The 15,000-nt window shown below is 36.9% G+C and overlaps 1 long non-coding RNA gene across 1 annotated transcript in view; it reads right to left on the bottom strand.

Annotated features, from left to right (window-relative positions):
• LOC137208407 (uncharacterized) overlaps positions 1 to 15,000 on the bottom strand; it is a 135,333-nt gene that overhangs the window by 61,631 nt on the left and 58,702 nt on the right. The gene's annotated exons all lie outside the window — the stretch shown is intronic.

Genomic DNA, 15,000 nt, shown 5'->3' with positions numbered 1-15,000 from the left:
GAAGCAGCATTTGTTCATTTCTCATCAACTCAGTGGGGGTTTGTGGAATTGCTCATCTGCCTCTGTTCCTTCTCTCAGTGGCACCTTCAGTATTTGCCAAGCAGGTGGGACAAGCTTGAAAATATTCAAATGAAGAACCAGCAGAGGAAGTTGTACCCCCTGTTTCTCATGTGTGCCTCCCATGGTCCTGTTTTGTTAAGTGATCATTCATTAAGACTGTTCTCTATTTCCCCAACAGGGCACTTGGATTTATATTCAAAATATACCAAAGGTAAGAGGCATTTGCAATGATATTGTATTAGATTTGTCAGTCCACAGGTTAATGGGGTCCAGTGGACACTCATCATGGATGATTTTCTAATAGTGGCATATTATACAGGAGACAGTAACATGGCACTGACAGGCTGACAGACAGTCAGAATTCCAAACTGTCAGGCTCAGAAAACAGAGACACAAACTGTACTAACAGAAAGCCTGAGCATTCAGCCCCCATCCTCACCTTGCAATTTTGAGAACAATGGGTCCCAACTGTCCTAAGAAATGCTGTGAATTTCAGCATTATGAACCAGAACTGTGAATGTGGGAAAGAGGAAAAGGCAGGGGAAAGAATCAAAGAAATGGAGGTAACTATGATAGTGCTGGAAAATGCACATCAATCTTATCTTCTACCCATAGCAGACATCATTAATTGTAACAATTATGGATTGATTGCTATATAACGAACCACCACAAAACTCTGTGGCTTGAAGCATTTACTAGCCCATAAGTGTGCAGGTGAGCTGGACAGTTCTGCTAGTCTGGGCTGGGCTCGTATGTTCCAGTTCGTTTTTACTCATGCGTTTGCAGTCAGCACTGGAGTTAGCTCAGGGCTGAATGTACGAAGATGGCTCAGTTGGGAGAGCTGGTCTTTGCACATACATGCTCTCATTCTACAGAGGGATAGCATGGATCCATTCAAATTATGGTAGCGGTGAAAGTTCTAGAATCAAAAGCTGAATGGTACAAAGCCCCTTGGTTTCTAGGCTCCGAACTCATAACAAAATTGCTTTCCCCACATTCTAATGGACAAATCAAGTCTCAAAGCATCCCATATTTAAGGATGGGAGAATTAGACTGCACCTCTGAAAGTGAAGAGGTACAAAAAAACGCAGTCACTTACAAACTAATTTAGCAACAAACCCCTCTCTGTTAAGGAATGAGGAAGCTTCAAAACCGTTATGACCCCAGCCTTCCAAGAAGTCACTCCCAAATTTTCAACAAGAAACACATTTGCCATCCATAGTCTTTGACAATATCTAGTATTAGACTACTCATTTCTGACTAGGATAATCATACAATATGACATAACCTAATAAAATGATATGTCTTCATATGATTTGTTTTAATCATTTGGTAATTTTGGAGTGAACAGAAATTGATTTTTGGATAAAATACTTAGAATCTCTCTTTTTTTTTTTTGCAGTAGCGGGCCTCTCACTGTTGTGGCCTCTCCCGCTGCGGAGCACGGGCTCTGGACGCGCAAGCTCAGTGGCCATGGCTCACAGGCCTAGCCGCTCCGCAGCATGTGGGATCTTCCCAGACCGGGGCACGAACCCGTGTCCCCTGCATTGGCAGGCGGACTCTCAACCACTGCGCCACCAGGGAAGCCCACTTAGAATCTCTTATTCGTCTCTTCCAGAACACATGTTGTTTAAACCATCTATTTACCACTTTACCATGTACTACCATAAGTGCTTCTCTTTTGATGTAGCAAAACTAATAGGTGTGGGTATAATGTGATATTTTATAAATTATAGTTTTATATAAACCAACTGATCTATGATGTAGACAAAGCAGGAATTATCATTATCATTTTAAGATTAAAAGATATGAAGATAAGATACATTTAATAACCTTCGAATTACACATATTTAGTAAATGGAGGGCTTATTGGAGTAAAAATTTAAATCCTTACCCAGCCAATTTAGCTTTGTACACTTTATACATTGGCAAATGTTCCCTAGAATTTCTTTAATTAGCTGATTAAATAGTTTGAAAATTGGGAAAATAAATTATATATAAGGATATTTACAAGTCTAGCACTTAAATATCCTGTGCCTGTGGGGAGAGTGTGTTTTCCCAGTTTTTCTGCAGCCTTAGGTGTGACATGTTTGGAATTAAAAGCCACCTTGCCAAATCCAGAACCTCTGCCCCCCAAATTAATAATATTTCAAAATTCTAAGATTAGAACAACCAGGAAATAACACAATAATGTACCATGGGAGAGGAAATTACTTTCTGGTCTTCTAGGCACTTGTTTTGAGCACTGATGCAGCAACATTTGAATATCCTCTTAGCTGTCTTATGTAGAATGGCTACAGATATTATGAGGCACTAGGAAATTACATGACCTCATTAAAGCTATAGGAACGATTATCCAAAAAAATCACATCCTGTAATCATGTACTTTGTATCATTGAAATGAGCCATACCATCAGTGGTCACACTCCCAGGTCATGGTCCCAGGAATAACCAAGGTCAAAATTAATGATTTGTACCTTACCCCACAGCCAGTATATTAGAATGTGAGCTAATATCTAATCTCAAAAATAAGAAAGAAGAATTTATAAGCTCTGAGCAGAAAACTACTACATTTTCGGTAAAATTAAAAAATGAAATACAAGTCTATGGTGGAGGTGCTCAAATCTGAGAGGTATTTGAAGAAAAGGCCTAGAGTCTTCATTGGTCTAAGCTTATAAAGAAATGTCTTCTTTCAATTTTTATTTTTTATTGAAGGATATTTAACATATTAGTTTCAGATGTACCAGATAGTGATTTGACATTTATATACATTATGAATTGATCAATATTGTTAGTCTAATAACCATCTGTCACCATACAAAATTATTACAATATCATTGACTATAAATTATATCCCCTTGACATATTTATTTTATAACTGGAAGTTTGTACTTCTTAATCTCCTTTAGCTACTTCAACCAATGAGCCACCCCCTCCCCTCTGGTAACCACCAGTTTGTTCTCTGAATCTATGAGTCTGTTTCTGTTTTGTTTGTTTATTTGTTTTGTTTTTTAGATTCCGCATGTGAATGTGATTATCTGGTATTTGTCTTCCTTCACCTGACTTATTTCACTTAGCATAACACCATCAAGGTCTATCCATGTTGTTGTAAATGACAGGATTTCATTTCTCTTTATGGATAAATAGTATTCCATCACTTATATATACCACTTCTTTATCCATTAATTTATCAATGTACATTAAGGTTGCTTCCACATATTGGCAGTTGTAAATAATGTTGTGGAGAACATAGGACTACATACGTACATTTGAATTAGGTTTTTTGTTTGTTTTTCTTGGACAAATACCAAGAAGTGGAAGTTCTGGATTGTGTGGTAGTCCTATTTTTAATTTTTTGAGGAAGCTTCATAATGTTTTCCATAGTGGCTAAAACAATTTACATTCCCACCAACAGTGCATGAGAGTTCCCTTTTCTCCACCTCTTTGCCAACACTTGTTATTTATTGTCTTTTGATAATAGCCATTCTGACAAATGTGCGGTGATATCTCATTGTGGTTTTGACTTGCACTTCCCTGATGATTTGTGATGCTGAGCACCTTTTCATACTGGCCATCTGAATGTCTTTCTTGGAAAAAAATGTTTATTCAGTTCCTCTATCCATTTTTATTCAGATTTTCTTATCTTATTTGTGTGACTTCTTTGTAAATTTTGGATATTAACCCCTAATCAGGTATATCATTTGTAAGTATCTTCTCCCAGTCACTAGGCTGCTTTTTTATTTTGTTGATGATTTCCTTCACCAGGCAAAAGCTTTTTAGTTTGGTGTAGTCCCATTTGTTTATTTTTGCTTTTGTTGCCCTTGCCTGAGGAGGCAGTTCCAAAAAAAATATTGCTAAGACTGATGTCAAAGAGCATACCATCTATGTTTTTGCTATGAGTTCTATGGTTTCAATTCTTAATTTAAGTATTTAACTCATTTTGTGTTTATTTTTGCAAATGGTGTAAAAAATTGGCCTACTTACATTCTTTTGCATGTAGGTCTCCTGCTTTCCCAACAACATTTATCAAAAAGACTGTCTTTTCCCCACTGTATATTCCTGGCTACTTTGTCATAAATCGATTGACCATATGTGTGTGGGTTTATTTCTGGGCTTTCTATTCTATTCCATTGATCTATGTGCCTGCCTTTGTGCCAGTACCATACAGTCTACATTACTGTAGCTTTGTAGTACAGTTTGAAATCAGGGAATGTGATACTTCTAGCGTTTTTCTGCTTTCTTATGGTTCCTTTGGCTTTATGGGATCTTTTCTGGATCCATACAAATTTTAGAATTATTTGTTCCAGTTCTGTGAAAAATGCCATTGGTATTTTGGTAGGGATTGAACTGAATCTATAAATTGCTTTCAGTAATTCTTCCAATCCATGAGCATGATATATCTTTCCATTTATTTGTGTCTTCTTCAATTTCTTTCATCAAGGTATTATAGTTTTCAGAGTACAGGTCTTTCACCTCCTTGATTAAATTATTTCCAGGTATTTTTATATTCTTTCTGATGCAATTATAAATGGGATTGTTTCCTTTCTGATAGTTCATTACTATTGTATAGAAATGCAAAATTTCTGTATATTAATCTTATATCCTTTAACTCTACTGAATTAATTTTTTACTTCTAATAGTTTTTTGGTGGAGTCTTTGGGGTTTTCTATATACAGTATCATGTCATCAGCAAATAGTGACAATTTTAGGAAATTCTTCCATTCCTATTTGGATGTCTTCTATTTTATTTTCTTGTCTGATGGCTGTGGCTAGTTCTATCAATATTATGTTGAATAAAAATGGCAATAGTGGGCATCCTTGTATTGTTCCTGATCTTAGAGGAAAAGCTTCCAGCTTTTCACTGTCGAGTATTTTGTCAGCAGTGGGTTTGTTATATATGGGTTTTATTATGTTGAGGTATATTCCCTCTATACCCAGTTTGTTGAGAGTTTTTATAGTAAGTGGATGTTAAATTTTGTCAAATGCTTTTTCTGTATCTATGGAGATAATCACACAATTTTTATCTTGATTTTGTTAATGTGGTGTATCATGTAGATTGATTTGCAAATATTGAACCATCCTTGAACACCTGGAATAAATCTCACTTGATTATTGTGTATGATTCTTTTAATGTATTGTTGGATTTTGTTTGATAATACAGTTAACCATTGAATAACACAGGTTTGAACTGCACAGGTTCACTGATATGTGGATTTTTTTTCAATAAATACTACTACAATACTACATGACACACAACTGGTTGAATCCACAGATGTGGAACTGTGGATATGCAGGGTTGACTGTGAAGGTATGTGTGGATTTTCAACTACACAAGGGGTTGTCTAACCCTAACTCCCTCATTGCTGAAGGGTCTATTGTATTTTGCTGAGGATTTTCACATCTATGTTCTTCAAGGATATTGGCTTGTTAGTGTCTTTCCTTGTGTTGTCTTTGTCTGGTTTTGGTATCACAGTAATGCTGGCCTCACAAAATTAGTTTGAAAGTATTCTATCGCCTTTAATTTTTTGAAATAGTTTGAGAAGGATAAGTATTAACTTTGTTAAAAAATACTTAATAGAATTCACCTGTGAAGCCATCTGCCATCTAGTCCTAGACTTTTGTTTGCTGAGAGTTATTTTTTAATTTATTTTATTAAAGTATAGTTGATTTACAATGTTGTCTTCATTTTTAGTGTACAACAAAGAGATTCAGTTACACACACACACACACACACACACATATATATTCTTTTTCATATTCTTTTCCATTATAGTTTATCACAGGATATTGAATACAGCTCCCTGTGCTATACAGTAGGATATTGTTTTTCCATTCAATATACAATAGTTTGCATCTGCTAATCCCAAACTCTCAATCCATCTCTCCCCCATACCCCTCATTCTCCTTGGCAACCACAAGGTTGTTCTCTATGTCTGTGAGACTGTTGGGAGTTTTTTGATTAATGACTCAATTTCATTATTAATGATCAATCCATTCAGATTTTCTCCTCTAGTACTATCAGTTAGAAGAACATGCTCTAGATAGCTCAGACCAACTCAGGAGCACTCAGCTTATACTGGTTATCACATTTTAAAGAAAAGGGCACACAGACAGACTAGAATAAACTAGAGTACAAAACAAAAAACAAACTGGGGAAGAGCTTTGAAAACCCTGTCACAGGAAAAAAAGTGATAGTAAAATAAAATAAAGTGACTTTTAGAAGTTGAATGAGTGTGTCTAGAGAATTTACAGAGAATATATTTAGCAGCTATTAAATGGACATAAATCTATCAGTCATATGGCCTTAGTCTATATTTTACTAGGATGCAGAGGGAGGGCCAATGGGCGGTTGTCACAGGAAAGTGAATTTTACATCACTCTAAGGGATATAGATATAGATATAGATACAGATATAGATATCCTAGTAAAACATGGGATTTCCTATCAATAAGAATGTTCAAACTGAAGCAAGAAGACCAAATACCAATATCAGGAATGACTTGGGGAAGTCTTGTGGGTAGCTTTATGCATTACACTTTGGATCATTCATAAATGAATTTCTTCCTTAAAGACTAGTCAAGGAAGTGGGCTGGGTCACTTAGCCAGGCCTCACTTCACTATGTACACAGAAAATCTTCTAAAATGTGGACATTTTAAAATTATCAAATTCAAGCATTTCCCCTATTTTTAATCATATTGTTAACCTGTCGTGGGCAATTCTAGAAGTGACACTTTCAAAACATGCACACTACTATATGTAAAATAAATAATCAACAAAGACCTACTGTACAGCACAGAGAAATATACTCAATACTCTGTAATAACCTATATAGGAAAAGAAAGAATCTGAAAAAGAACAGATATATGAATATGTATAACTAAATCATTTTGCTGTACACCTGAAACTAACACAACATTGTGAATCAACTATACTCCAATATAAAACAAAATAAAATAAAACACCAACAGAGATTGAACTTGGAGTCAGAGCTACATCCTGGGTACATTCACTGTGACATCTTAGGGTCCCTCAAATATAATATGGCCCCAAGAGAAAGTATTATCCTCTCTTTCAGATCCACATCTCCATTATTCTTTCTTTTTGTCTCAGTGTTGATCACAGGCAAACCAGTCTTTGTAGTCAGAAATCTTGGAGTTGCCCTTAAACCCCTGCTCCTCTTTTACTCCTCACAAAAAATCAATCATTAAATGAAGTTGGTTGTAGCTCATAATGTCTCTGAATTCGGGTGCTTCTTGCTAAGATATTGCAACAACACTGAAGCTAGCCCTGATCTCTTATACTTCCCCAATAGTCCTCTTTCTAATCTCTCCATTTCCAGGGACTCTCTCTCTGTTCTAATTCATCTAACTAGTAAGGTGAAATCCCCTAAAGAAACAGCTTCTTAAAAGTAAAAACTAGTCCTCACAGTCCTCTGTATTGAAGTTATCTTAGTTTCCCAGTGCCTGAATAATTAAGTCCAGATATTTTAATCTGTCACTCAAGGCTATACACACCTTCCCTGTGCCCTCCTCTCCAGCTACTTACACAGGGAGGATTCCTTGATGGACTAGCTGAGAAGTTTCCAGAATACCAATCTATAAGAGACACAAAAATATATTTTAAATTAAGAAAAAGGAGTACCACATGGGTTCAAAAGAGCATTTTGCTAAGCTGTTTGGGGTGGTAACACTTCCAAAGGGCAAGTTGAGTTATAAAACATGGTAGCTAAACTTCCTTCTAAGGATTTGCTGTGCTGAGATGGAAATGCACAATTAAGTTTCAAACAAACTGTGAAGAATAATAGAGATCAAGGATTCCCACAACAGTCCTCTTTCTCAGCCATTCTCTTAAAAGATTATCAGTGAATCTCTTTAAATAAATAAATAAAATTTATATTGGTTGAAAGGAACACCGAAGTGTTTACCTTTCCTGACATACTTCTGTCCTGTCTGGCCCTGGTGCAATGCACTGAAAACTTCACTTGATGTTGGAAGAGGTCATCAAGAGGACATGACTAGTGGTTGACCTTAGAGCTGGATCCAGGCAATTGGAGGCTCCTTGCCTCCTCCCATGTTTTGGGAATGTACACTCTGTCCACCATTTCCACAGTGAGAGCCGTTTTAAAGAATGCAGGCTTGAGAGAGCAATATGTTGTTGATACCATCTCGATGGTATACGTGACCTAGATAAGACCTGTATATAAAATTTTAAGATTCTAGTGGGCACAAGCAGAGATCCACTCATCTCGTGGTCACCCAAGACAAGCCTCATATGTAAGTCGCCTTGCTTATTAAACTTGCCACCTACCAATGTGGCTTGCCCCTTTCTTCAGTCTCTCCTTGCCCTCTGTGTAAGAGGACCAGTTTACAAACCAACACTTGCCCTAAACAAGCTGAGTCTTTTATAATGAATGCTATGCCTCTGCTATGCTGTTCCTCTTTCCTGGAAGCATTTCAACTTTCGCTCTCCCTAACCCCCACCTTACTGGCACCCAAATCTAAATTACCTTTCTCATGCTCATAAATGAACTTGAGAAGAAAGCAAAAAACTTTTTCTTCTGACCCTTGGCAAGTTTTACTCCTTCCTCTGCAACCTGCACTCAGTTCATACCTTTGTAATATCACTTACTATGTTGATTTTAATGTACTTGTTTGCAAGTCTATTTCCTGTAATAATCTGAGTTCCTTGAGGGCAAGTAGAATTTCTGATTCATCTTTGAATTCCCAGTTCTTAGCTCACTACCCACCACTGGGGATTGGCTCAGTAAACTTTTGTTGATCTAATTGAATGTGTTCTTTGAGAGAGAATCTGGATTGTATTCTCTCTCCAATTTTATGAACTGGGTTCCAGTCCAAACTGAGTCACTAGGCAGGTGTTTAACCTTGGGCAATCATTCTACTTCTGAGTCCTAGTAGGTTTTGAAAAATTAAGAATTATGTCAAGTGGTCTATCTAGTTCAAATGGTTATTTCAAGAATAAAATAGGATTATGTGTGGGAAAATGTAAAAAATTGAAAATCCCTCTACATACTAAATTCTTCTTCTCTGGTATTTAACATCATATCAACATACCATTAAATACTTGTTAAAGTGAATGATGTGAATCCATCACTGATCAAGGTCTATGTTAGGGCAGAAGACCTTAACGCAAAGCCCAAGGCTCTGTCTCCCATCCAAGAAGAAGAACAACATGCAAACACCACATTCTGGAACCTAGATGCACCCAAAAGAATTGCCAAAGTGTATCCATTTTCAGTGAGCACCACGGTTTAGTTCATGAGCAAGTTCTGAGAAACTCTATAAAGTGAAAATGAATTTAAAAGGCTAAAATTGGGCAACACCAGCAGAGGGAGAAGAGAAACATAAACCAATAGGTGTTCGGATACTTTGTTATGCAGAATAGATCACTGAAACAAAAATTTTATCTTTCTGTCTACACACATTCAACGAAGTGAGACAATGAGGCATACTAAACCCAGTTATCTGAAAACGATTCATCACTTTGCATACTCTAAGACTGTCTCATAATCATTTATTCCCTCATTCATGCTGTCCATCCTACAGTTCATTCCTTCAACACATAATATTAAGCACCTATCTGGAGGAAGGTCAGTGTATTAGAGATAAATCAGTGGCGTAAGGCAATCTTTGCCCTTAAAGATCTTAGAGTCTAAGAAGAGAGAATGAGGAGTAAGTGAACAATAACCCCAGAGTGTGGAAAGTATTCTAGTAAGTTAAGTGTGCCTTTTTGTGAGGCTAATATGTGGGCCACCTAAGCAGTCTTGATGGCAGGAAGTGTATCTAATAAAATAATTTTTCCAAACTGTACCAGAACCCCCTGGATTGCTCATTAAAAATGCCAATTTCAGGGCTCTAAACTAGACTTTTATTTTTTATTTTATTTTTTTAACATCTTTATTGGGGTATAATTGCTTTACAATGGTGTGTTAGTTTCTGCTTTATAACAAAGTGAATCAGTTATACATATACATATGTTCCCATATCTCTTCCCTCTTGCGTCTCCCTCCCTCCCACCCTCCCTATCCCACCCCTCCAGGCTGTCACAATAAACTAGACTTTTAAAATCAGAACTTCTGAAGTCAGGGCTCCAAATTATGCATTTTTAACAAGAGCCCGAGGTAATCTTACTGTTAAGGAAGTTTGAGAAATACTATTCTTGATAACTGACATCTATGCTGAGCCCTTCACAAAAAGCAGGAGTTAATTCAACTCATTTTCTTCTTCATTATAGATATAATAACTAGAACTATGTATCAGAATGCAGGTCAATGGATGTGATATATAGAGTTAGCTTTGAATTAAATATACATCACTGACTTAACTTTCAGAACTATAATTAGTAGCAATTTACCTGTAACTCAGCAGATAGAAGGTTAATAGCTCAAACTCTGCCATCAGACCCTCTACGTTCAAACCTCAAATTTGCAGCTTTCCATATGTGTAGCTTTGAGAAAGTCACATAACACCTCTGTGCACCAGTTTCCTCACTTGTAAAATGGGTATCGGCATACTTCATTTTATTGTGCTTTGCTTTATTGCTCTCACAGATATTGTATTTTTTTTGCAAATTAAAGTTTTGTGGCAACCCTGTGTCATCAAGTCTGTCAGCACCATTTTTCCAACAGCATTTGCTCACTTTGTGTCTCTGTGTCACATTTCGGTAATTCTCACAATATTTCAAACTTTTTTCATGATTTTATTTGTTATGGTAATCTGTGATCAGTAATCTTTGCTATCACTACCACAACTCACTGAAGATTCAGATGATGGTTAGCATTTTCTAGCAAAAAAATCTTTCCTAATTAAGGTACCTGCTTTGTTTTTAGACATAATGAATGCTATTGCACACTTAATAGACTGCAGTATAGTGTAAACATAACCTTTATATACACCAGAAAACAAAAGGTTCTTGTGACTCATTTTCTTGTGATATTTGCTTTATTGAGGAGGTCTGAAACCAAACCTACAATAGATCTGAGGTATGCCTGTATAATAAAATAGGTCCTACCTATACTACAGGTAGGTTGAAGTAAATGAGATAACGTAACTGAGAACATCATCTAGTGCATAAGTGCTGTATAAGTATTAGGTGCCATGACTAATCGCACTAGTAAAATTAAATTGCGTATTTGGCTTGCATTAGATTTCTGTGGGGCAGCACTCATCTGGAACTGCTCGCTTCCGTGCATACAACAGAGACAAATATGAAATACTAACCTTTAGGCATTCAGGAAAAAGAGAGATAAGGATAGTGACAGAATAGTAAGAAGCCCTCCTAAGGACATGAGGCTTGAGTTGGGCCATGGTGACTAGTATTTGGATCAGAAGAGAAAACATGGGACAGGACTGAGTCAAGACATCAAGATGGCAATGGTTTAACGTCAGGTGATGACTAATTGGTTACCATTATGCTGATGCCAAAAAATATCTGCAGATGATCAAGCAAGAAAGAGTGGGTTTGAATATAATTTTATTTTTCAAATGGACATATGGAATGAAAAATTTAATGGAAATTTCTAATTTAAAACGATAATGATCAACCAACACTAATCAGAGAATTTCTCTGAACTGCCCAACTTCTGTTCACAGTTTGTTTGGGGGTTTTGGTTATTTATTTATTTATTTAGGTAAGAACACTTAGCACGAGATTTACCCTGTTAACAGATTTCTAAGTGTCCAACACAGTATTATTATCTATAGGCACAATGTTGTGTATCACACCTCCAGAACTAATTCATCTTGCATAACTGAAATTTTATACACGTTGATTAGCAACTCCTCATTTCTGCCTCCCCTTAGCCCCTGGCAACCACTATTCTATTCTTTGTTTCTATGAGTTTGACTATTTTAGATACTTCATACAAGTGGAATCATGCAGCTTTTATACTTCTGTGACTACCTTATTTCACTTAGCATAATGTTCTACAGGTTCATCTATGGTGTCATATATTTCAGAATTCCCCTTTTATTCAATTATGAATAATATTCCATTGTATGTATATGGCACATTTTCTTTATCCATTCCTCTGTCAATGAAAATTTAGGTTGTTTCCACATCTTGGCTCTTATGAATAGCCTTGCAATAAACATGGGAGTGGTAATGGTAACATCTCTTTGAGATACAGATTTCAATTTTTTTGGCTAGATACCCAGAAGTGAGCTTGTTAGTTATTCTACTTAACATTTTTTGAGGAAGCTCCATATTGTTTTCCATATTAGCTGCATTTTTCGTTCCTACCAACAATGCTTAAGTTCCAATTTCTCCACATCCTCACCAACACTTGTCTTTTGTCTTTTTGCTAATAGCCATTCTAACAAGTTTGGTGTAAAATCTCATTGTGGTTTTGATTTGCATTTTGCTGATAATTCGTGATGTTGAACATTTTTAACATACCTCTTGGTCATTTAAAAAAATCTTTTCTTGGAGAAATGTCTGTACAAGTCTTTAGCCTACTGTTTTTTTTAACATCTTTACTGGAGTATAATTGCTTTACAATAGTGTGTTAGTTTCTGCTGTATACAAAGTGAGTCAGCCATACATATACATATATCCCCATATCTCTCCCATCTTGCTCTACAATAGTGTGTTAGTTTCTGCTGTATAACAAAGTGAATCAGCCATACATATACATATATCCCCATATCTCTCCCCTCTTGCTTCCCCTCCCACCCTCCCTATCCCACCCCTCTAGGTGGACACAAAGCACCGAGCTGATCTCCCTGTGCTATGTGGCTGCTTCCCACTAGCTAGCTATTTTACAATTGGTAGTGTATATATGTCCATGCCACTCTCTCACTTCGTTCCAGCTTACCCTTCCCACTCGCCGTGTCCTCAAGTCCATTCTCTACGTCTGTGTCTTTATTCCTGTTCTGCCCCTAGGTTCTTCAGAACCATTTTGTTTTTAGATTCCATATATATGTGTTAGCATATGGTATTTGTTTTTCTCTTTCTGACTTACTTCATTCTGTATGACAGTCTCTAGGTCCATCTATCTCACTACAGATAACTCAGTTTCGTTTCTTTTTATGGCTAATATTCCATTGTATATATGTGCCACATCTTCTTTATCCATTCGTCTGTCGATGGACACTTAGATTGCTTCCATATCCTGGATATTGTAAATACTGCTGCAATGAACACTGTGGTACATAACTCCTTTTGAATTATGGTTTTCTCAGAGTATATGCCCAGTAGTGGGATTGCTGGGTCATATAGTAGTATTTTTAGTTTTTTAAGGAACATCCATACTGTTCTCCATAGTGGCTGTATCAACTTACATTCCCACCAACAGTGCAAGAGGGTTCCCTTGTCTCCACACCCTCTCCAGCATTTATTGTTTGTAGATATTTTGATGATGACAATTCTGACCAGTGTGAAGTGATACTCATTGCAGTTCTGATTTGCATTTCTCTAATGATTAGTGATGTTGAGCATCCTTTCATGTGTTTGTTGGCAATCTGTATATCTTCTTTGGAGAAATGTCTATTTAGGTCTTCTGCCCATTTTTGGATTGGGTTGTCTGTTTTTTTGATATTGAGCTGCATGAGCTGCTTCTATATTTTGGAGATTAATCCTTTGTCAGTTGCTTTGTTTGCAAATATTTTCTCCCATTCTGAGGGTTGTCTTTTCATCTTGTTTATGGTTTCCTTTGCTGTGCAAAAGCTTTAAATTTCATTAGGTCCCATTTGTTTATTTTTGTTTTTATTTCCCTTTCTCTAGGAGGTGGGTCAAAAGGGATCTTGCTGTGATTTATGTCATAGAGTGTTCTGCCGATGTTTTCCTCTAAGAGTTTGATAGTGTCTGGCCTTACATTTATGTCTTTAATCCATTTGGAGTTCATTTCTGTGTATGGTGTTAGGAAGGGTTCTAATTTCATTCTTTTACATGTAGCTGTCCATTTTTCCCAGCACCACTTATTGAAGAGGCTGTCTTCTCTCCATTGTATATTCTTGCTTCCTTTATCAAAGATAAGTTGACCATGTTCTTGGATTGAAAGAATCAACATTGTGAAAATGACTATACTACCCAAAGCAATCTACAGATTCAATGCAATCCCTATCAAACTACCAATGGGATTTTTCACAGAACTAGAACAAAAAATTTCACAATTTGTATGGAAACACAGAAGATCCCAAATAGCCAAAGCAATCTTGAGAAAGAAAAACCGAGCTGGAGGAATCAGTCTCCCTGACTTCAGACTATACTACAAAGCTACCAAGACAGTATGGTACTGGCACAAAAACAGAAATATAGATCAATGGAACAGCATAGAAAGCTCAGAGATAAACCCATGCACATATGGTCTCCTTATATTTAGCCTATTTTTAAATAACTAGACTTTTGCTGTTGAGTTGTAGGAGTTCCTTATATATTTTGGAAATTATCCCCTTATCAGAAATATGATATGGGGGCTTCCCTGGTGGTGCAGTGGTTGAGAATCTGCCTGCTAATGCAGGGGACACGGGTTCAAGCCCTGGTCTGGGAAGATCCCACATGCTGCGGAGCAACGAGGCCCGTGAGCCACAACTACTGAGCCTGTGCGCGTCTGGAGCCTGTGCTCCGCAACAAGGGAGGCCGCGATAGTGAGAGGCCCGCACACCGCGATGAAGAGTGGCCCCCGCTTGCCACAACTAGAGGAAGACCTCACACAGAAATGAAGACCCAACACAGCAAAAATAAATAAATTCATAAAAAAAAAGAAATATGATATGAAAATGCCTTCTCCCATTCCATAGGTTACCTTTTCACTCTGTTGTTTTCTTTGCTGTGCAGAAGCTTTTTAGTCTGATGTAGTCACACTTGCCTAAATTTGTTTTTGTTGCTTGTGCTTTTGATGTCATAGACATGAAATCATTGCCAAGATTGATGTCACTAGGTTTTCATCTAGGAGTGTTATGATTCGAGGTCTTACATTTAAG

Source organism: Pseudorca crassidens, chromosome 16 (genome assembly GCF_039906515.1).
Source record: "Pseudorca crassidens isolate mPseCra1 chromosome 16, mPseCra1.hap1, whole genome shotgun sequence".
Lineage (NCBI taxonomy): Eukaryota > Metazoa > Chordata > Mammalia > Artiodactyla > Delphinidae > Pseudorca > Pseudorca crassidens.
This window is presented reverse-complemented; position numbering and strand designations above follow the sequence as displayed.